At 40.6% G+C, this 23,626-nt stretch overlaps 1 protein-coding gene and 1 long non-coding RNA gene across 15 annotated transcripts in view; one reads left to right on the forward strand and one right to left on the reverse strand.

Annotated features, from left to right (window-relative positions):
* The window catches only part of MAD1L1 (mitotic arrest deficient 1 like 1), a 349,002-nt gene that overhangs the window by 77,974 nt on the left and 247,402 nt on the right, over nucleotides 1-23,626 (forward strand). The window lies entirely within an intron of this gene.
* On the reverse strand, nucleotides 15,234-22,870 carry LOC138118441 (uncharacterized). The gene is made up of 3 exons (XR_011155131.1): nucleotides 22,808-22,870; nucleotides 15,810-16,072; nucleotides 15,234-15,333 (listed from the first exon to the last, which is right to left on the reverse strand). It is a non-coding gene; the product is annotated as an uncharacterized lncRNA (long non-coding RNA).

Consider the following 23,626-nt stretch of genomic DNA (forward strand, 5'->3'; position numbering starts at 1 on the left):
GTATGGTGGTAATCACCACCCCACTCTCCAGTGAAAATACTTGCCTTGGCCCTTCTCCTCCAGTTCTGTCTGAGTTTGTCAGGGCTGTGAGGGCTGTGGATCCGTGCAGAGCTCCTGCTCCTCCGAGCTCAGCGTGTGCCGTGTTTCCGTAGTGGGGGGATCATCAGCTCGGGGATGGGTGGGTTTTAATCAGGCCTTTCCTTTTCCTGTTTGCACTCTGCTCCATTTTCCTATTAAATGGTGATTGCACATTGTTGAAGAAGGCAGTCAAGTGTAAATTTCATTTTTTGCTTCAGCTAATGTTGCTGTTAGAGGTGGCTTTGCACATCTGTGAATATTCCCTAAAGAAGGAGGAGGAAAATCAATAGATGTAGCTAAAATGTTCCAAAAAAGCAAAACACAAAGAAGGCAGTGGGAAAAATTTTGAGGTAGAGGAAACTGTATTTTGGTACAGAAACTTTCTGGTTCCATCTGCTTCCAATCACTTGCTCTGAGCTTTCTTAGAGCAGACAAAAGTGATTTGTGTTTTTTCTTTCCTGGATTCAGAGATGGAAGGCAGTAGAAGACACTTTATTTTGAATAAAGGAATCTAAGTGGGAATGAATCTTCCTTTGTGTCTTTTATTTGGATTGTTATCTAAGCAAGGGAGAGAGTGTGCGTTCAGTCTGGGCTGAGGGTTTCCTGTGCTGCTTCTCTCACAGGTCCTGTTAATTCTCAGTGCCCTGAGCTTTGTGCTGGGGCTTCATTACAAAGTGCCAGCACATTCTGTCGATGCAAGGTCATTCCCTGTTGTATATTCCCAAGTCTCCTTTTGTAATGTTGCAGAGGAAACTCTGTTCCCCTTTTTTCAGTACTCCTTAAGCTGGGGCAATGTTTTTAGGAAGCAGGAAGTACCAGGTAAGCTTTGCCCTCTCTTTGTGGTCGCCCTGAGAGCATGTCCCTCTAAATTTTGTGAGTTCAGAGAGACTTTATTATCCAGAGGGCCTTTTGTAGCTTCTTGACTGCAGCATTTCTTGACTGGTGCTCAAATTTCAGTACCAACTGTGGTTCATTTTTTGCACACATTTCATTGGTGGCCAGTCCCCTTTTATTATCACCTTTTCATTTGCCCTAAAGCCTGAGCTGCTCATGGTGCTGAGCTTCTTGTTTCCTTCTGCTTTTCCCATCCTTTTACACACAGACATTTTATTCATGTAGTCCCTTCTGTTTGCTATTTGTCTTCCATGCTTAAAATCCAAGTGCTGGTTAGTTTTTGGATGCATTTTAACTGCAACCCCCAACCTGCCTTTTAAGCTGTAAGCATGACTAAGGACAACAAGACAGTATTTATTTTCCTTGTTCCTTCCGTTGTGTTTATATTCATTTATTATCCTGTCTTTTAAATGAAAGGTGTTCTGTGCAGCTGCTGACTCTCTCCTCTGTCTCATAAAACTTCTCAGATACTTGGGGCTATAAAAACCTAGTTGTAATCTGGTTTGGGATTTTCTTTAGAGATTTGTTATCTGTGTGCTACCCATAAAAAAATGTGTTAAAGTAATTTAATTTATCGTAAATTTTTGTTCATTTCTCTGCAGTAGTTCCTGCAGCCAGGTAAGATATCTGCTTAGTGAAGAATTGCCCATCTCTTCACAGCGTGGATGTGCATCTTTATCAGCCCAACTTCCTTTGCATGTTTTCTTATTACTGTCTTTTTATGTTCAGGAAAACACAAGATTTTTCTAAAGTTGAGGGTCTGTCTGTGCTACAGGAGCTGGAGACCTGCAGATGAAATCTGCAGGTGTAAAAGAGCACATCATGATGAGTAGGATTAAATTTTGGGATACCATGCAGTAGGATGGTATCAAAGTTCAAAAAAGGGAGTGAGAACAACAAAGGAAGAAAAATACATTTTGGTTTATTATTACAAAGGTACCACATTTGATTCAAAAAGAGTCTGGGATAGGAGTTTCTGGAAACATGGAGAATATCCTGCAAAAGTTTTGATATGCCTTTGTCCTGCTCTTGTATTTTTCCAAAGACATCTGCCTTGGCTGCTGTTGAAGATGGGGTGCTGGGCTAGATTAGATCTGGTCTGACCCAGAGTGACTGCTGAGAATAGTTTTTTTGAGGAATAGCAACAGTCTTTATAAAATGGAATATTTGTGTACTCAGTGCAAAGTGTGGTGATGTACAAATGTTAACAATGTAGGTGGGTGTTCAGGAAATCCATCTTCTGCATGACAAGACAGTTAAGTCTCTGTACACCAGGAATATTCAAATAGGTTGCAAATTATCAACAGAGCAAATTCACTGTGCTTCAGAACCTGCTGGGTAAGTCACCTTACTATGCACAGCATAACGTGGGTTTAATTCACCAGCTGTTTAAATATGACATTCTTCACAAGGCAGCCTCAGCACTCAAACCTTTGGCGCATGTTAAACTTTAATGGAACATCTTCGATTAAAATGAAGCTTTTGGAGCTCACACTGTTTATATGCAAAAAATGGTTATCGTCATAAAAGTCCCAGGAGGGGAGCAGAAAAATGCAATAAAATTTCACACTGTTTAATGTTCATCACCCTCGGGTATCCAGTAGATTTCCACTAACTAAATGTGAATTCCATTTGCTTTAGCAGCTGAATCTGCTTTCTCAGCCAGCTTGGTTGTGCTGCTGCCCATGGAGTCTGTTAGGAGTAGCTTCTTTTGAAATGCCTTTGTGTTTCTTCAGATTTCTCTCTGTAAGAAACGCATTTAAGTGAAGTGGTTTATTTCCAGTGGCATGTCAGAACATCTTCCATGGGTTTGTTTGATCAGTTCTTGGCTGCCTTTCCTCCTTAGCTCTGCACAGAAGTTGCTTTGTGGCAGGGCTGTAAGGAAGCAGAAGTGCAGTTCTTTGCTCTGCATTCCCTCCTCATCCCTACTAGATTGGTAAATCACAGCCATTTACTGGGAAATCTAATATATGGCTCAGCCCCATAAGGTTAATCTGTTTTATCTGATAAAATCCACTGTGTATTTTTACCTGCCAACCTTGGCCACAGGTTACTGAGAGTTCTAAGGTTATCAGAAAACTGCTGATTGTTATTTTTGGCTTTGGCATCATTATTCAAAATCCCCCCTCTCCTCTGTGTCCTGGGCTCCTCTGCCAGGACTGTGTCCAGATATCCCTTTGCAAAGAAGTTGATGCATCAGGATGGGTGGAAAATACAAAATGCTTCTCCTGAAGGTATTTGCTCTGCTGTCACTGACCAGCAGCACCTGATTGTCACCTCAGCTTCCCCTTTGGAAACCACAGGCACTGTGTGTTGTCTCCAGCTCCTTCTGTAAAGGCAGGGAATAACTGATTTCCCAATCTGTAACACGGGAGCAGAACCAATTGGTTTTGGCTTCTCTCATTTCTCTTTTGTTGTCTGAAATTAAGGTGATTTTTCCCTCTGAGCTGGCTTTTCTGCAGACCTATATCTCTCATTTATTGTACTCTTGCACTGAGGCTACTGATACCAAGAGAAAAGTTTGCTCTGTCTTCTTTCTGACAGTTCTTTTATGACAATTCTTGGGCTTTTGGGAGATGGGGTTCTTTTTACTCTCTTTTTGAGAGGAAATACTGTTTGTGCCTGAAGGTTCTGTTGAGAAATGTCTGGGTTTTCAGTCTTGTGCGTGCCTGTAGGTGCCCACATAGATGCCAGTGCCAGATTCTGTTGCATGTTTATCATATAAACAGTGTACATAAGAAGCATTGTGGCGTTTTTATTAAATACAGTGTTGTACAGATGAGTAATAGAGGTACAGGGGAGGTTAAATGAATTGCTTGAGGTTAAGCTGAAAGCCTGAGGCTCAGTATGGCTTTGAACTTAGAGCTGCTGAATCCCAGATAAGAGCTCTAACCTGCTAATTTTTCTTCTTCCTGCTGCAATCAATTTATAACTGTGTCATCAAATGCAAAATATTTCAATGGCTAAACACAAAAGAGATGTTTTATCAATTTTAGATGGAATTTACTCTTAAGAACTGGACAACCACTAATAAATATTTTCAAAGTATTACAGAAAGTAGAAAATATATTGCTTTTAAGTCTCCAGTCGTTCTTCAGGCTATAGATATCCCCACTTCTAACTGTGCACACCCAGTTTCCTGGGAGATTTTATATCCTGTTTGGATTTCTTGAGATTGAAGGTGACCACTTGGCAGAGACCTCTCTCCCATGGTGACTGTGGTGGAGGCCTGTTCTATCCTTTGGACAAGGACATGCAGTGGTAAGACAAGGGATGTTGGCTTTGAACTGAAGGATGGTAAGTTTAGATTAGATATTGGGAAGAAACTCTTCCCTCAGAGGGTGGGGAGGCCCTGGCACAGCTTGCCTGGGGAAGCTGTGGCTGCCCCATCCCTGGGACACTCATCCAAGCATCCAAGGCCAGGTTGGATGGGGCTTGCAGCAACCTGGCACAGTGGAAGGTGTCCCTGCCCATGGCAGAGGGTGAGGCTGGATGAGCTTTAATGTCCCTTCCAACCCAAACCATTCCATGATTCCATGATCCACTGGATTGTTTGATCAAAATAACTGATAGGTCTTCCTAAGATGGACTAAACAGCTAACCCTGTTGTTTAGTACTTTTGTTTTCCAAAGTAATTTTCCCTTTGAAGTTTTTTTTTTTTTTTTTGCTTGTTTGTTTCTTTATTTTTTAAAGAATAAATTTCTTTGCTTCCACAGCGTAACCTCGGTGTTAATTGCTTATCTCCTGAAGCTTCAACAGGTAATTGGCTGAGGCTTGACTCTGGCAGCCCACAGCTCAGTGTGTTCCTAAGTGGCTTCTCATGGATTGCATTTTAAGAATGATGTTTTTTTAAAGCAAGTCACCTCTGCTGGTATTTTGCATTTGTGGAGTTTTTTTGGGGAAACATGCACAAGCTTTTTTCTGTGCTTCAAGATGACCAGAGCCCATTTAGTACTGCAGGGAGATTCCTTAACACACCTTGTTTCTTGGAAGAACATGACCTCCTGGATTCTGTATGGTAACAGTCACCATGGAAATTTTCAGGTCAGACTTCAGGGAAATGTCTGTTTGTCTGCCTTCAAAATACTATAGAAGAGTTCACTCTATTTTGCAATACTGGGAGTTTTGATACTGAGTGTTCACCGTTTGGAATGAAATTATGTAATAGATGCTGGAGGCTTAAATTTCTTAATTGTCCCTATGCATCAACTTATTTTTATAACTAGTGTCTGTGTGTCAAAAATGCATTACTGGAAATAGAGTATCAAAGATCCTTTTCCCATTTGAATGAGCATTACTAGCAGCTGTCATATATAGTATAAAAACTATAGAGGTAATTTAGCTTGGCCCAGCATTTCTGTTCTTTCTATATCAAAGTCTGCCAGTTCAGCCTCATTTTCCCTACAATGGGATTATGTACTTTATTACTTATGTTTGGGTAGAGGATGAAATTCTTCAGCCTTTGTTCAGTCCATGGAGCTTCCAAGGTGTTGTGGTCTGAAGCAAGAGATTTGCAGCTGAGTTTAGTTAGAAATGACTCCTGGTTGCTTGGTCACCATAATGACTCTGGATTTTAATGCCCTTGCACCTCAGCTCCCTGCATGGAAATCATGTGCTGTTTCACAAAGATGAAAGGAGAAGAAAATGGTTTTGTAATGTTTCTGCAAGAGATTCTCCTTGAAAAATGAGATGAGGAATTTGAGAATATGAAGGGCTCTTAGCATTTTGGCATAGAATGGCTTTTTGTCTCATTTTAGGGGGGCTGCATTGCACTGTCTGACCATGAGAAATGTAAAAAAGGCAATTCCTGAATCTGTGTATTATAAAGTTTAAATTCAAACCTGGTTCTGAGTTCATTTGGAAAGTGAGAATATTGGATCTGGACTGTTTCTCACAGGTGAACTGACATGACAAGAATGTAACAAATTTGGAGGTTTTTACCTTCAGTTTCAATCACTTCATAATTTTTTTCACGTGCAGAAAAACAATTTGAGGAAAAAAAAAATTAAGAAAAAAGGGACAAACCCGTCAAGGTCTGTGAGTAGATTGTTTTGGCAGAACTGACTGGCTGCCATGGATCTTGTCTTACTCTCCAGGCCCTTGCATGCAGAGTTGTGTGCCCTGCAAGCTGCATGTTGTGGCTGTGCCTGCTGACAGCTGAGAGCAGGTTGCTCATGGGAGAGCAGCACTTCACACCTTTTTTTCCCCCCAAAATTTCCTGGATTGCTACAGAAATACAGGGGACTAGCTCTGTTCTTGCCAGCTCAAGTAAAGCCCTTGGTCAGGAGCCACAGAGCTTTGACATGGATCCCTAAGAATTGTGGCTCAAAGCCCCTGATCTGAATCCTGCTGGGTTACCTGTCCAGGAAAGGCATTGTCATGGAGAAACTGCCATGGAGCACAGCCAGAGATAACTCAAAATGATGGGAACAGCCCAACCACCAGCCAGGCCAGGAGAGGTTTGGTGGGCTGTAGATATAACACAAAGTACATTTCCCCTTTCACACTAATTTTCCCCACATCCAGACAATGTCCCAGATTGGACTCAAGGGTCACCATCTAATTCCCTTAATTCCTCTGTGATTCAGAGGCAGTTTTGGAAATGTCTTCTCTAAGTCAGCACACTGTGGTGCCTGCCTTTGCTTTTCAGGCTTAATGTGCCTTGGATGGAAGCAAAGCAAAGATTATTTCTTTGTGTGTAAACACAAATAATGTTTTCCTTGGTGTTTGCACACAAATGTGTGAGGCTGAATGCTGTCAGTGGGGCTCCGTGTGTGGAGTGGTTTTGTTTAACTGAGTGTTACTGCAAGCTTACTGTTGATTGAAAACTTCAATTTCCTCCTTCCTAAGCTGTACTGTAAATGTAATACTTTAAAATATGACTTTATGTGCATATGTATGTACATGCAAACGTCAGATTAGAGAGTAAAGTGTATAATTAAACTAACATTCAGTGTTGAAGCCACTCAGCCAGCAGCCTTCTGGTTATTGGATGTATTTCCAGGTTGGACAGGTCAGCAGATGGGACAGCTACTACAATTTTTGTAGTAGTTTTTGTCACCAGTCAAATTCTCCACTGCACAGGGGTTAGGAAATGAATACATTTGGGGACTGTTCAAAATGGAGGGTGGAAAATGCCAGGTTCTCAATTCCAGGCACAAACCAGTTTCAGGAGAGCTGGAAGTTTCCACCGAAATTATCCATTACAAAATTAATTTACATCCCTCTGGTTAATTAGCACTACTATCCACAGCAAACACATGAAGTGAATAGGAAATTTTCACTCTTGTTTTTGAGCCGTGTCTGCAGGCAGTGTAAGACTGCACAGACCACGTGTGTGTCAGGGGACCCTCCCAAGCATATGAGCTCTGAATTTAATGGACTTTAAAATACTTTAAGAAGAGATGGGGCTGGATGAGAAATGGCAGTGTCTCCTGCAAACCAGTTTGGGCTGAATCTTCATCTGAATTGTTCTGAGGAAAAGCAACCTGCCCCAGCACATCTCCTGTACACAACACATAAAAGAGTGGAAAAAACCTGCTTGAGATACAACCTTTGCTTGAAGATTAGAATAGAAACTAATCTGCTCAGCTGTTCTTTAAGACCAGACTAAGCTTTGTATTAATGCAGTCACAGTTGATGGGACCCAGAGGAGAGCAAACAGGAGAGCCTACCTTTAAAACAGTAAATTGGATGTTCCTAAAGGCAAGACATTTACAGCTATTATAGTCTCATATTTATTTGTAGTCTCATTTCCTTTGCACTTGCATTTAGATCTACTACCATGCTATTAAATGTGGTATTAGCTGGATTTGCCCTGTTTTTGGAGGCATTGGGTTTTCAGATTGATTTTTAAAAACACAGAGCCACCAGCAGAACCTCGTATTTGATGACACTCAATATTTCTGATGGTTTTAAAAAAAAATCAATGCACACTGAATCTTGTGCAAAACCACACTAATTTATTCTAATGAAACTGTAAGGCTGACACCTGTAATCTTCTCAGCAATCCAGATTTTACCTGCTGGGGTCAGAACTCCATTGCACACAGCGCTGGTAACTTGTGCAGCCTAGGATTTCTGTCTGGCCCTCACTTGGAAAGATGGTGAGAATAACCACAATTAGTTGATGTCAAATTGATCTAGGTTTTCAGGATTCAGCAGGTAATCTCATGAAGGCAAGCAAAGATTGTTCAGGCATCTGCATGGATTAGTTTTCTCTCTTCAGGAGTCTTTCCTGGCTGCAAGATTTGTCTTGGGATGTTAGTGGAGACAAACACTGCAATTAGCTTTATATAAACAAATTTGATGTTATTTAACATGATTGCTTGTGATGTTTCTATAGGAACTTGAAGAAAAAGGGGAATAAGTACTGGAAGTTTTTTGAATATTCAAATATTGGTGCTCTGCCTTTTGGTATTTTTCATGGAGCAAGCCCATTGCCTCTTCTCGTGTCACTGCCCTGCTCTGCCCCAGCTCAAACCTCCCAAGTGCTAAACCCAGGATTTTCTACTTAACAGCCTGGTGTAAGACCTCATAGGAAGCTTATATTTGCTTGTTGAAACCAAATTGCCAGCAATTTTCTTAGAGAATTAAAAAGAATTTTAAAAAAGCCCCACTAATATGAAAATTAAAATCTGGGAATGTGCCAATCTAGGCTGTGCAGGCTGCAGCCTGGGTTTGTGCCCCACATTTAAAATAAATGCTGAGGACCTGGTTGAATTTAGTCCTCAGTTAGGGGCAAAACTGAATTTATTTCTCTTATGTGCCTTAGGTTAAAGCAGTTGTTTTCTGTTACAGCTTTGTTGTAAATAAACACTGGGTACCAAAATAAGCCAGTAGTAGGCCCATGTGCTCAAGTGTGCTCAGAGAGGTGAGGTGCCTCATAATCAAAGGAAATTCCATACATCTGGTACTGTACAAATGTTTCCTGAATTACTGGTATGTCACAAGACATTATTCTTGCATTGTATCTAAAAGTCAGGCATTACTTCGTGCATTCAGTCATGGTTGTTACTGCTTTTCTCTGACGGTTTCACTGGAATTCTGGTTGTCATGTGGTTAACTCAAGAAAGGATATGTTTTAGTGTCAGATGCAATCTTATATTTCAGTTTAATACTTTAATTCAGCCTTAAAAAAAAAAAAAAAACAACATTCTGAGGAGCTGACAGACAATATCTTTTTGCTCAGCCTTTGTTCTGTGGATGATGGTGGTAGAAAACCAAATAGAAGTTCCCCATCTGGTTTAGAAATACTCACTTGCCCACGTAATCTTTGTAAGGGCTCTCTGTGCTGTAGTTAACAGTGGTGGCTTGAAAGTTCAATGCAATGTAAAGGCTGGATTGTGCCTTCATTCTCTTTAATTCCAATGCTTTTATCCCATATGCAGCACCTCAAGTGGATGAACTATTTTACAAATCCAATTGAAAAAAAGAAAGATGAACTTGTGAAATTGGTTTTATTCTGTAAAACACTACTGGTAAAATACAAACATTAATTCTTTTTAAAAGGATTCTTTAATCGATAGAAATGTTTCTATACATTTTTTTATAGCACTATTAAAGTAGTCATTTCCCTAGACTGTCCTGCCTTAATAGAAACACAAATATTGGAACACCATGGTTCTGAAAATGAGAACATGAACAGCCTTGGAATGAATTGGTTCTTGTTGTCTAGAACTAGAGAAGGATGACCAAATCAGCCAGATTAGAGTTTTAAAATACTCCTGTATGAAGTTTGTCATAAGTAATTATGGCTTATGGATTTTCAAATCATTCTCAGGTTGTTAAGTATAGAAATGCTATCAGCATCTAATAGTTGGAGCTATGGAATCAATTATCTCTAAATAAATTAATGAATTCAACTAAAATTGATTGACTGTTCGATTGATTTAAGTGATTCCAAGTAGACTTGTCAATATAGACTCATTTTGAGATACTAAGTGCGTCATAAAATTAGCTAAAGATCAGAAAATATTTACTCTTTTGGGCATGCATGCCATTAAAGCATGATCCTCTACAGTAGAGAATATTTGGATACTTTAACAGATTTCAGGTTTTGTTGTTTACTGTTTTTATTCAGTTTGAGAATACCTTTGAACAGCCACAACATCAAAGAAAAACCTCTCCCAGGTTAGCAGTCTGTCAGTTCAGCCAGTGTACGTGCACAAAATAACTTCGGTAAAATCCTGATGATTTTGTGTGTTTCTTTACTATACTCTCCTGTTGTTTTCTGTTGTCTTCCTTGCTTGGGTTTTTTTAAATTATTGTTTCTATTTTCCTGGGTTTTTTTGTTAATTAAAAGATTAAAGAATGAAGGCCCTACAGAGTTGCTGTGCTAGTTACCTTTTCTATATAACCTCATGCATCTGTAGGAATTTAGCTTGGGAAGCACTTGCTGGCTGTTCCTGGCTGACACCTGCATACAAAGGAGCCCCTGCAAATATTCTTTGGTTTGGAACATCACCTGTAGCTGGTACAGCTGCTCTGTGCAAAGCATCACCAAATGACAGTCAACCCATGAGGAACTCTGCTGCCATTCAAGGGTGGCATTGTTGCTGTTGATGGAATGAGATGTTTTCTGTATTCTTACAAGCTTCTTGTGAATTTGCAATAAAATCATCAGTTTTCTGCTTGAATCCCATTTTAAACTGTTTAGAAAAATCCTTTTTTTCCCCCTCACTGTGTTGATGCATTTGGTGAGAGAGTTTGCTTAAGGTATTTGTGCAAAATTGACAAGAATTTCAACAATTGCAAATTTTTTTTGCACTGCTTTATGTTAATGAATCCACCTAGACTAATACTCCAGTGGTGTGTTATTGCAGTATTCGAGTCAAAGTCCTTATGGGAACTGTGGGTTCCTCATTTTCAGCAAAAGCCTTGCTTTGCTTTGCCTTATGCTGCTAAAAGCTGACTTACACAACCTACTAGTGAGATAATTTATTGTGTCTGGCATGTTGACGTTTCTTCATCCTTCAGTAAACTTTGTTTTCTGTACTATTGAATGAAATCTGGGGAAAAATCCCACCTTTTCTTCTGGGCCACTGGGTACATTTCTGCTGAAATACCTGGAGTAACCAAAGTGGCTGTGACTTGTAAATTCCCCTGCCTCAGAGTGAATTAAATGACGAAGGGAAGAGCTGCCAAACATGGATTCTTGATCACTGCTTTCTTCTTTCAAAAGAGTAGCGAAGACAGAAGAATTCTCTGACTGAAGATGATCCCTGCTGGAAGTTAGATCTGGGAACACACATATTGGGAGTGTTTCAGAAAGCAGTGACAGAACTCAGGAGTCTCAGATTTTAGTCAGACCAACGCCTTCTTCCCCCTTTTGTTGTCATTCCAGAGATCTAACAGACTCTTGAATACAGGGTACAAAATTGTTTCTTCTTTTACATTTAGTTCTTCATCTTTCTTGCTTCATTTAAAGCTGTTTTTCTGATCTGCATTCGTGTTACCGTTTGTTCCCATGGGAGTGATTAGATGGTGCCAAAGCACAGAGAGCAGAGTCCTTGAAGCAGCTGAATGGGGAAGACACTTTACTACGAGAAAAGTGCCCTGGGACATGAATTGCTTTAATTAAAACCTTCAGGCAAAAGTTACAAGTCTCAAAGTACATCTCATGTAAATCAGATGGCAGTTACTGTTTTCTAATGTTGTTTGATGTGTATTACAGTTGAGCAAATCTGTTTCGCAGCAGTTATACACCTACAGTATAAATCTATCTTTTCATATTGCCCTAAAGATGTTAAGAAGTCTTTTTATGCACAGGAGTCAGAGCCCCCAAAACAGCATTCTGTGTGCGAGTGCAACAGTTGGAGGCTAAACACTGTTAAATTGACTGTTAAAAGAAGTGATTGTGCAGTAACTTTGGAAGTGGGAGTCTCTCTAATGGATTGCAGAAGTAAACAGGTTTTTCCAAGACCTCCTGTGATTATACACATAGGAAAAACCCCATCAGAGAGACCAGACAGTATTTAAAAATATATAAAAAATTAATGCTTGCAACCCTTGCAGTGCTACATAGGATAAAACAGTCCAGATATTCTTCTTTAATATGCATTGATAAGTTCTGTGTTCTCTCTCTCTCTATATATATATATATTTATACACTGTACATATAACTGTCTATATATATTTCAAGAGCAGGAATTTGCTAAGTCTCTACCAGCAGTGAGATGCCAAGCTCTTATCTGAGAGTTTCCACTCAATATCCCAGTGAGGCCGTGGTTCCCTGTCATGCCTCCAGTTGCACCGGAGAGCAAAACACCCCTCCCCACCTCCTCTCCCCCTGCCAAAGTGCCTGATACTAACCTTTAGGAATAATGACAAAAATTATTCATTATTAATAAGTTAACCTAGGCTATATAAGGCTTGACTTCTTCTGTCTGCCTTGCTGAGTTTGATGTGTATTTCCCATCCAGAGAAAAAGAAAACCCTGCACAGAATAGCCATGGGGTTCTCTTTATAAGATGTCTGCTTCTGCTTAAGTGGGCTGATGGTAGATTGGAAGCATTTCATTGCTGCTGATGGCAAAGTGATACTTCATACTTCACTGGAGATTTCTGAACTCCATCAGTCCTTTACTGCTTGGAGTCAGCATGGTTTAGTAGTAGCTGAAGATCAAGGCTAGAAATAAAATAAATCTAAAAATAAAAGGAGGAGGCAAGATTTCAACTCTGCCTCTCAGGTGTTTCTCTGCCTGGCAGTGGAAAGTTTGCTCACCTTCTGCATTAATATTTTGCTGTTACAAAATCACCACACCTGCCTTCCTTACAGAGTGAGAAACAGCTGAATACTCTTACACTTTTTGGATAAATGAAATATCATTTGGATATCTTAGTTTAATGTGCAGGTGTCATGCCTGTCAGCAGGGCACTTGGTAACTTCAAATACTGTACCAGTAAGTGTCTTTATTTGCACACAGGCAAACTAAACTTACTTGTCCCCAGTGTATTCCCATCCCTGTTAACATCCCAGATATTTGCTTTGTGAATTTCCTTTATCAGAACTCCTAGGTTGTCCCCTGCTGCCACAAAATCCTTCAATTGCCTTTCTTTGGACATCTGGTGGTATTAATTTTGTGGTGGACCTCAGACAAGAATATTCTGCCTAGTTACATTTCTGGCTGCTGGTGTGGCAGCAAGTATTGTTAGTAGTTATTGTTGGGTATTGATTTGCATTTTCAAGCTGCCTTTCATCAAAGACCATTAATGAGCCATGTAGTGATTGGTTTCTTTTTCAGCAGCTTCAGTAAAGATTGATGTAAACAAACTCACAACCACCAGGGAGATGTCCCAGAATAGCAGTCCTGGTATCTTGCTGTGTGTCCCAGCAGGACTCTGGCTGTTCTGTGGGTGGGGCTGGTGGTGGGATTTAGGTACAAGCTGGTGGCTCTGCTTAATTCTGGTTGTGTCTGCACTGCTTCCTTGTGATGGAAGGTGGGGTGTCTCCAGGGTGTGGGTATTGGTGTAGTCTCCATCCAGGGCATGTATAAGGTCATCGATTTATGGTTGTATCAGGCTCTTCCTCTCTTGTTGTAGACAAGCTGGGTCACAGGTCCCACATCCTCCAGTTCTGTGCATCCTGTGGCTGATGGAACACGGTGTTGTTCTCGCCTCTGGTGAGAGAGGGGAGTTTGTACAGGAGATTTGCTCAGTACCTTGCTGTGCTGTGTAAGCAAAGAATCCCTCTATCAATTCATACAAGAACTAACCCTGCCTTTTTAAAGGTCATTTCTGTCTCAGTCAGCTCTTAAAGTTCAAGAGGAAATAAACTGCTTAGAGTTGGCATTTTTCAAGTCAAGTGTCAACTTTTCAAGCCCCCGAGCTAGTGAATGCGGAGGAAGGAGAGATTAATAAGTGAGCTGCTTGCTTGATACAGTGATTGTGCAGAAACATTCCCTTTTTTCTTTCCTCTTTATGGGGCTTTGGAATGAACATCATTGAAATATCTTACTTTCTCCTTTTCACTTTGCAATGCAAAAGTACCCAAAGCTCTTTAGAAGTGCTTCTTTCCTCATTAGTCCAGTGACAGCGAGTGGAGAGTTTGTCAGCTCCAGTGAAGTAGGACGCAAGGAACATTTTATGACATTGCCAATACCTAAAACATCCTTTAACCAGCGATTCTTATTATCCAGTGGGAACAAAACTCCCTCTCAGGTCTCTGAGCAGGTGCCTGCCCTTAACTGCATTGATGCCTTTTCCCATGCAGGAGACGCTGGATCGATACGGAAATAACCAGGAAGAATGGGCTGCATTAATCAGGTACAATGGAGGCAGCAGGGGAGATGATGAGGGAAGACAGGTGGCAATCGAAGGATGTGCTGAGCACAGCCCATCAATTGGCTGCCAAAGTGCCTCTATTGAGCGTGGGGGACGTGGGCTGGGGGTGGCCAGCTCTAATTTGTGCTGATGGGCAGCTCCAGAGAGAGCGAGCTGTCTCCCACTTACTGCCTTGGGGTTTTAGTTTCGGTCTTGCCAACTTCTTGTCAATTTGTTTTGCTGGCCCACCTGAACTCTCATTGAAGGTTTTCTTCTTTCCTTCCTAAAGGAGTTTGCAGAAATAAACACATCAGTGGCATTGTCCTGTCGTGCTTTGCTTTAAATAAAGTGCCATGGTAAGAACAATTTTTGACAGTGACAGATAAATCAGCCTTGCCAAGTATCTCTGCACAGTTACCCTATCCCTGGAAGTGTTCAAGCCAGGCTGGATGGGGTTCTGACAACCTGGTCTAGTGGAAAGTGTCCCTGCTGATGGCTGGGAGGTTGGAATGACCTGATCTTTAAGATTCCTTGTAACCCAAATCATTCTGTGATATTCCAGACCTTGTGATGTCATGCTCTGCTGGGGTTAAACCAAGACAGTGATGAATTATGGTGCCACAGTGCTGAGGGCAGAAACTTCTGCCTACACCTGTTGAACCCTGGACTATCATCCTACCCCTCCAACATGGTGCTGGTTCATGTGTGATTTGTGGTGCCAGCTGGCTGACACTAAATTACATTGACCAGAGCATTTCTTTCATGAGTGATACAAAACCAAAATTACTTGGTTGCCATGTCTTTAAATTAATTTGCTTGTCACAGCTTCACCACAAAACAAGGGATTTGAGTTGTCTGCTCATCTAGTGATTTTGAAACCTGAAACTGCTGCTATTTACATGTCCACCTAACTGGTTTCTCTATAAGTATTCATGACAAAAAGATTGCACTGAATGTAGTATTGTTTTATTAAACACTTAAAAATATTGATGCAGAAGAATTGATGTAACAGGACTGTAAACGCAGTAGTTCTGGCAGTTCTCCTTCCATGGTGACAGCTTTATTCTCCTTGCCTTGTGCTGGTTTATGGGTTCTTTGAGCTAATTTTGGGGATAAAAATTAGAGGAAGATAAGGACAGTTTCAGCTAATTCTACTGTTTTGCCTCGTTCTTAGATATGTATTTTTGCTTTTATGTTTTGGGTTTGTTTTTTTTTTTTTCCTTTTAGAAAATATTTTTAAGTACTATTTTCCCCATGAGGAAAATAGGTACTTGAAAGACAAGATCAGGGTTGCAAAGTGAAGCTCTCAGAGGGTGGGAAATGCCAAATTCAAGTCACCAAACACCTCCTTAGTCTGGTTTCCTATAGCATGCAGCATTCTTGTTTCACTTGGCAGAGATGGCACATTATGTTGACTTAATGAGCAGCTATTAATGCTTTTCTACAGAGAAATTTAATAATTTATTAGTTATTTCTTTTGCTGGTCCTGTTATACCAGATGTAAGCTGAGGAGAAAGTGTAGCCTTATTTTTGGAGTACATGGAATATTTAGAACATGTTCTTTCAAAACACTTACCCGAAGCTTCATATGGCCTGAGTAGCTGCTTCTGATTTCTGCAGCAGTGTCAGTGCCCAGCTCAGCACCAAGGGCTGTCCAATGACTGAGCACCAAGGACTGCTTTAAAAGGCCATGGTATCACCAGGAACTCGGGCAGAGGCAACAACTGGAACCAGATTTTTTTGGGAGACTTTCAGTTGCCTTAATGTGAGACGATTCTCTTCAAGCAATTTCTGTGCTTCATTAATCTTCCAAATTCTGCAGCAAATGAGGCAGAGATCCTGCAGAAAACAGATGCAGTTAGCAGTGAATCCTGATTTGTTGTTAGAACATGGTAGAAAAGATCCTACACTTGCATGTCATGGTGTTGGTGACCAAAGATATGGTGGCACTTGGAAAATCCATGGTTACAGGTCAGGTTACTTGGTCATGGAATTTTTAAGATCTTTGCAGACTTAGTATGCATCCATATTGTGGATTTAAGGATTAGCAGGTCTGTTACAACTCTCTGCTTAATATGGCTTGGATCCTGGTAGACTGCTTTGACATAAGCTGAGTCAAAGCAGGTGGGAGGCAGATATGAGATGGAGTTAAATTGGTGCTTGTGAGAAAGAAAAGCCAAGAGCAGCAGTCTGGCAGAGTGCTTGTCACAGATAGCTGAGTGACTTTGCAGTCATTCCTTTGCTTTTATCTGTGTCAGTGTCCCCATGGATAAATGCTGGGGGGTAGCACTTAATTGTTTGGGTTTATTTGTTGTCAACAAGTAACACTACAAATTCTCTTCTGAGTCCCTAGTGGAAACTGAGACAAGTTTTCATCACATAACCTGGAGGGGTTTCCACTCAAAAGCCTGATGCTGAAATGCTGAGCCATAGCTTTGGATTTTAGTGAGAGTTATGGTGGGGGTCCATCACTGAATTGTTCTGCAAAAAATATTTTAGATAATTGTGTTTCTGTAAATTTGTTCAGGTAGTCTTAGATTCGGATATTAAAAAGAAAAAAAAGTGACTGAGCAGTAATATACAATCCTCATTTCAATCCTCATTTCACTGTGGAGTACTGTAATGCACATTGGAAATGAGGTCTCACTGGAAAAGGTAATTTGAAACAGATCCGCAGAACCTTCACAAAGCTGTAATGAGTCACCAGTCTGTGAGGACTCACTTGCTGTATTGCAGTGGAGGGTTTAATGTTTTGTTTTTCTCATCTAAACACTTTGACCCTTCTTATTTTATTAAGATAAGCCATTATCTAACTGTCAAGAGCCTAGAATTTCAGCAGATTTGTTTGCTGACAAGTTGGTTCAGCACGACCATTCTCCTACTCATTTCTTTCACCACTTCAGGCAAATTTTCCTTTTTTTCACTCCTCTTTATCAGTTCTTTATTCTTTAGAGCTCCTCAGCTCTCATGCTATTCCCAGATGACTTTCCTGCTCTCTTGATAAGTGTTGGTTGGAATGTATAACACAAACTGGAAATATTCTTAGCCACACGTGGTGTTCATGTTAACCAGTTGCTTGTGTGGTGTGGCTGTTTTGGAGAGTTGGCTCGGTGGCTTGACAGCTTACTGGGAGGGAGAAGAGTTATTGTGTGCACTTCATAAAGTTAATAGTACTGGACTGGGTTGAGAAAACGGTGCAATGCCTTCACTTGTGACTGTGCAACAAACCGAAATCCTTGGGATGTGTATTTGGGGCTGAGTTGTGGGGAAGGACAGAGGTAGGGGCTTAATCCCTTTAGTGAGGGAGCAGCAGAAAACAGATTAGTACCAAAAAAAAGTGAGAAGTTTTGACTTTCTTCATCATATTTGGGCGCAGCCATGAGTTCCTCCAGCCCACCAGTGTGATTATAGATTGGTAACTGGTGGGGCCAACTGCATTATTCATTCTGGTTCAGACTGAAATGAAATCATCGAGGGCAATTTTCTGTGTCACACTTCAAGGTCAGACGAGAGTATTTATTATTCCTTCTCTGTTTATCTGTGAATGCAAATTGAATTTAGTGATTCAAATTGATGAAATGTTAGAAATATAAAACTCATCAGAGCCGACACGAAGAGAAATTACTGGGTAGAGCTGGCCAGTGACTTCACCAGCCCATGTAGAGGCCTCTGTTTTGATTAGTAATTATTTCAGTCTTTGGATTTTCTCATTCAGAGTTTTGTTTCAGTTGTTGTCATTTTTGTTTTCAAAGAAAAAAGTGTAATAACACTTTGAAGCATTTAGAATTTGAATTAGATGATGTAAATTAAGCCAGCTGCAGAGAGGGTGCTTGGATCCTGGCTGGAGAAAAGGTTTCCTTTCAAAATTCTTCCTTGGGGTTGTTTTTGGGGGGGCTTGTTTGTTTGTTTTCCTCTCTCCTATGACAGTTCCTTTTCTCCAGTATTTTACTCCCTTGTGCTGGATGCTCAGAGCTGGGTGAGGAGTGATGGGGAAGGGAGCAGACATTTGGCATCTTTTGGTGCTGAAGCTCCACATGTTCCCTTACTGGCAGCACCGTCCACAGGCTGACCTTCCTCACTAGCCAGGGTTGTTAGGAGAACCCAAACTAGGAGCTGCAAAGGGGACCAAATGAGCAGAACTCCTAATGAAATAATGGAGTGGAGATGCTCCCTTCCCAACTCCCTGTAATGCCTTTTGAACAGTTCAGTGAACATCTTGGCTTGGTTTGGTGGATCAGCCTGTGGTCAGAGGGCATCTGTGGGCATCCTGTTCTCTGCAGTGTAGGAAAGACACTTTAAACTTGTTCTTGTCTCAGAATGGGAATGGAAAATCCTTTTCAGTGAATGCCCTTTTAAAATAGTCCATCCTCCATAATTGCCAAATGCCACATGGAAATGATGATGCAGGGAGAGATGACATATGCTGTACTGGCTATATGCTGTGTTAATCATCATAGAGGACTCTTGGTTTTAACCCCTGCTTTTTAATTACTTGCATTTTATTAAGAACATTTAGTATTTGCTTCTCTCCAAGCACTGCAAAGGGAATCCATTTGCTCAGGGTGTAACTGATGCCTGACTTGTTGATTTCAGAAGAAGAGCCATGAGCATCTGCACCTACCAAAGGCCCTTAAAGATTTGTCTACATAAGCTAATATCAATCCCTTTGTTTATTCAACCAGCAGCTTAATTGTTCCTGTAGCCAGTTGTACTGAAGGCAGCAGCATTTTCAAGTGTAGTAAGTGCACAGCCAGCAGTGTGGGCTCAGTGGTTTTTAAATACCAGTAAAAGTTTTATTTGCCAAATACATGCCTTTAGTAGAAGCTTTGGCCTTATGAACACTTGAGGTTTAGAGGCTTAGAAAAAGGACATTTATGCCTGTAGTTATCTCCCCCTTGAAATATTTTACATTCCAGAATTCAATGATGGATGTTGAAACTATTGATGTTTCCACATAAAACCAAAACAAACCATGGATGTTCCTCTTGTGTTAAGACACTGCTTTCATTCTCATCTTGATGGTGATGTGGAAGGCATGCTTAGAGCTGTGACAGGGACTCTCTCACCGAGTGGCTGATTAAGTGTCTGTTCAGGTAGAGCCACCCTGCCCTGTGCATTTTGGCAGCTCGCCTGGGCTTGGCTCCTTTGGCTCGCTGCCGTCAGCAGAGCCCTGTGTGCTGCAGCGTGTTGGCCCTGTAATGAAAGGAAGCACAGGGTGCCTGATGTGAATGTCTTTTAGTAAATCTTAACTCCTGCCAGTCAATTATGGCCATTGTACTGGGGCTGGGGCAGAAAATGTGTGTTATTTCTTTCCTCTAACTGTTCACTTTGGTGGAACTGCGTTTCTGAGCCTGATAGTTACGCTGCTGATTAGGGAGTAAAATTAAATACTGTCTCACAGATAAAACATTGTCAGTGTACCAATAAAGCTCCAAATGTCTGTCTGCTTCTTAGCCATTTCAGCTGGCCACACTAGCAAAATAATTCTCTTTATGTTGTTCCCTCATTATGAATTCAGTATGATTCCAGTCTTCCTTGTGCATCGAGCAGCAATGTGATGTATGATCTGTTTACTTTTGAATGATTTTTGATTTATGGAAGCCTGATGCTGATGAGTTACACAAAAGATCCTTGAGAAAATACAAGGTGTGAACCAAGAGAAAGTTTGCTGAAGACTTGGGAGAAATAAATAGCAAGAAGAAAGCTTGTTTTCCCACCAACTCTCTGTAGACGGTTTCATGCAGTATTTTGTGTAGCAGTATTTCATCTGGCTCTCTGTGAGGCACAGTTAAAGCTTTAAATAAAATATAGCCCCTGTGATAACTTCTACTAAAGATGTTCATATTTTGTATCATTTCTCTTTCTGAATGTAGTGAGCAAATAGATGACACAGACCTGTTGGCCCCCACAACTCCCACAGCCCCTGTAGCAGGGCAGGATTTTGGGCAGGGGTGGGTGCTACTGCTTCCCTATACCCACAGATCCATCTGTGAAGATGAAAGGAAGCAGAAAGAGATGCCAATCTTATTGTAGTAAAAGTTAGCACCCGAACCTCTGACTTGTAGCACTGAAGTCCTCTCCTCCTTCCTGATGGTTGTTTTTCTAGTTTACCTGCCTTAAATGTTAAACCAGTTTAGACAGCTCCATTCTGCAGCTGTGTTCTCAGAGCTCCAATCAGTCATTTCAGCAACATTTTGTAATAGATATTTTCTTCCCTTTTTAACATACGATGGATATTTTTCTGTTTTGCCAAGCCTCACCTTTTCTTTCTTTTCTTTCTTGTGTCCTGTCCCTATTTAAGTCAGACTGTTTTCACTTTCTCCCTTCTGTTTTTCCTTTTTAATTCCCATTCTGGATGGTGCCAAGGCAGGTTAGGCAGAGGCTGAGGGGGGCAGTTGTCTGTGTCAGAAATGGGAGGTTGGAAGAATCCGTAAGGGAGGGCACAGGCAGGGATGTCCTGCTGCTATCCAGTGGGCAGTAAAAGACATGCTGGAGTTACCCTGTTTTTGCTTATGCCTTTGTGTTTGCTCAGAAAACCTGTGGGGGAGGAAGTGGGATGAAAAATAACATTTTCATCCAGCCCTCTGTTTATCAGTTTCCAATGTGGTTGATGTGTGTACGTGTGGATTCATTGAGATGCCTGTGAGTTGTCAAGTTTCAGGAATGGGTGTTCCTTCATCCAAATGTCTTGCTACAAAACAATTTCCCTTGCTTCTTTTTGCCTCATTAGCTTCTGGATTAACCCTTTTTTTTTGGGCTCTGGCAGGAGGATGTTGATCGCTGCAGTGCATTTCTCTTTTCTGTGCAATGGCAATGTTTTCCCTCTGTGCTCCCTCAGTGTTCTTCCCATCACACTCTGCTTTTCTCTTTGAAGTGATCTCCTTCCTGACAGTTGGCCCTGGTAGGTACACATGTCTCATCTTCTCCTGAGCTACAACATGACCCAGACAGTGTTGCTCTTCTAATTGTCGCTGTGGACCCCTTGTTTTCCTCTCAGGTTCATACACAGACTGGTTCTGGCATCCTGTTTGCTTTCCCTGTTACATTTTTTTGGTAACTCTGAGGTGGTAACTTGGCTACTGAAAGGATGGAATGATTAAAATAATGTTTTATGGATCACTGGGTGGGTTGGGGGTGGAAAGCTGTCAGCTGCTTTTGTCATTTTTGAAGGAGATTATTAAAATGTATCTTATAGCTTCAGTATTCACTCTGTGCCCTCATTGTTCTCAGTCTTTCAAAGAATATTCTGGAAAATGAAGTTTTATCATTAAGATTGCATTAAAGTGGATTACAGAAGGGAAGAGCAAAATATGAAGAATCTCAACAGCTCAGAACAGAAAGATGTTGGCATCTCATTCACTGGGATGTGGAACAAGGAACATTAATAGGCTGATAAACAGAAATGACTTTTTCTCTTTAAGGCTTAAAAGGTTTACTTTGAACTTGCAAAGATTTTTTAAAATGCCACTTCTGCAAGCTTATGTTGAATGGAGAACTTTGTGCCTCTTTTATTTTATTTTTTAATGCTCATATTGAGTGAGCAATTACTTCTGAAAAGCCATAGGTGTCATCAGGGTGGAAGAAGAGTGCACAAGTCTGGCTTTAAAGGCTTTTGCTTCTCAGCACCTACTTTCAAATCCTGTTTTGTGTCAATAAGAAATAGGGCTTTCCTTTCAGATTTTTCCTTATAGAGGCAGTTCATATTGTACTTGGTGCAGTTTCTGGAAGAATTATCAATCTGTCCTGAGAGAGGAAGAAAGGATCTCAATAATGTACTTTGGCATGGTGTGGAGAGTTGTGAGAAAGTTGAATTTCACGCCTCCCATAGCAAGGAAACCTATGGTAACAGTCAGTTCAGGGAATTTGAGGATTGTCCCTGCTTTCAGAGACATCTCTGGCATTTGAATTTTAGGTACATTAACATCAAATTTGTACTGAGGCTGAAATATAAACAGATGAAGGTGTTATTTCCATGCAGTGGCTGAGGAAATTGCCCATTTGTCTCTGCTCAACTTCTCTCATGTTTTAAAACAGTTGTTTTCCAACCTAGTTTGAGAGTTTTGTGTGTGGCTGAACGTCTGTGCTCTCCATGAGATGTGAAGCTCAAATATTTTTCATTATTTTGGGAAGGAAGCCTAGCACATATCTCATTTTTCTTGGTGAATGTCAAATCAATCATCATTTGTCGATCCACTCAACATTTATAGAAATAATACACAGTACTGGGAGATTAAGAAAAAAGATTTCTCCATTGCCTTATCAAAATGTTCTGCAATAATCAAATGTGAGATTTTGGCTGTTTCATAGTAATGAATCTTATGTTTGCATTTTTTTATTTTGTTTTGACTCTAATCAGGACATTTGCTTTGATAAAGCAAAAAATATTTGCAGTAAGGTTTCTGTAGTGTTGTTTTAATTGTTGTAACACATATATCACAGTTAATGAGGATTTTGTACTTATATTTACCCTGTGCATAAAAAGGAATATTGTTGAACAAACTGCAATGAGTCTTAAGGCAGAAATTGAGGTTTCCAGGTCTTACCCATCCTTTCTGCCCTGTTTCGAGAACTGACCTGCTGCAAGCTTGACAGGCTGACCCACAGGCATGTTCCATCACCAGAGATGTTACTCTTGGCACAGGTACCCCTCTTAACTGATTAATTAAAACAGATCCAAGGAAGTGGTGGTGCCCTGGTAATGCAATTATCAAGTTTCAAATGCAGATGTGAAGCCCCTGTGAAGAACCTTCCCACCTGAATACAGCAATGAAGAGACTATTTCACAGTTCCCAATTATTAAATTGGTCTGTGAATGGTTTGAAATTGAACTGGAGCTTTAAACAGGTTTCTAATTCATCCAGTGCTTTAAAAGAAATACTTTTTTCAGCGAGAAGGATTTTGAGGCAGGGAGATGGCTGCTTTGGAAGTCTTGTGAATTCCTACATACATTTCCCAAGAAATACAATTTGGTGACCTGGAAGCCCAGTTTGTACTTGATTTATGCTAGAAGTGTTCTTGAAGTATTCCCTTTTGGATCTATCTAAACTGTACCTTAACAATAGTGCTATTTCATTTAAAAGCATTTTTATTTATTTTCTTTCAATTATAATGATGAATAAGACCCCTTAGAAGCACTCATAAATTTTCCAGTGTTGTTTCTAGCATTAGAGAAACAAAGTTCTTCTGTTCCTGACTAAGCTGGAGATGTTGGGTTTGATCTTTCTCCCTTGCTTGAGGGTTTTTGACTTGTGTGCAATACTTTTATTTCATGTCTTGCTCACTCATTAAATACTTAGTGCAGTCTTGGATAAACTCGTCATATTTAAATAATGAACTGACTCTTCGCAATCACAGGAGTGATTTCACTTTTATTTTGTTATTGATCAGTGCTTT

This window comes from Aphelocoma coerulescens, chromosome 14, assembly GCF_041296385.1.
Source record: "Aphelocoma coerulescens isolate FSJ_1873_10779 chromosome 14, UR_Acoe_1.0, whole genome shotgun sequence".
NCBI classification, from domain to species: domain Eukaryota; kingdom Metazoa; phylum Chordata; class Aves; order Passeriformes; family Corvidae; genus Aphelocoma; species Aphelocoma coerulescens.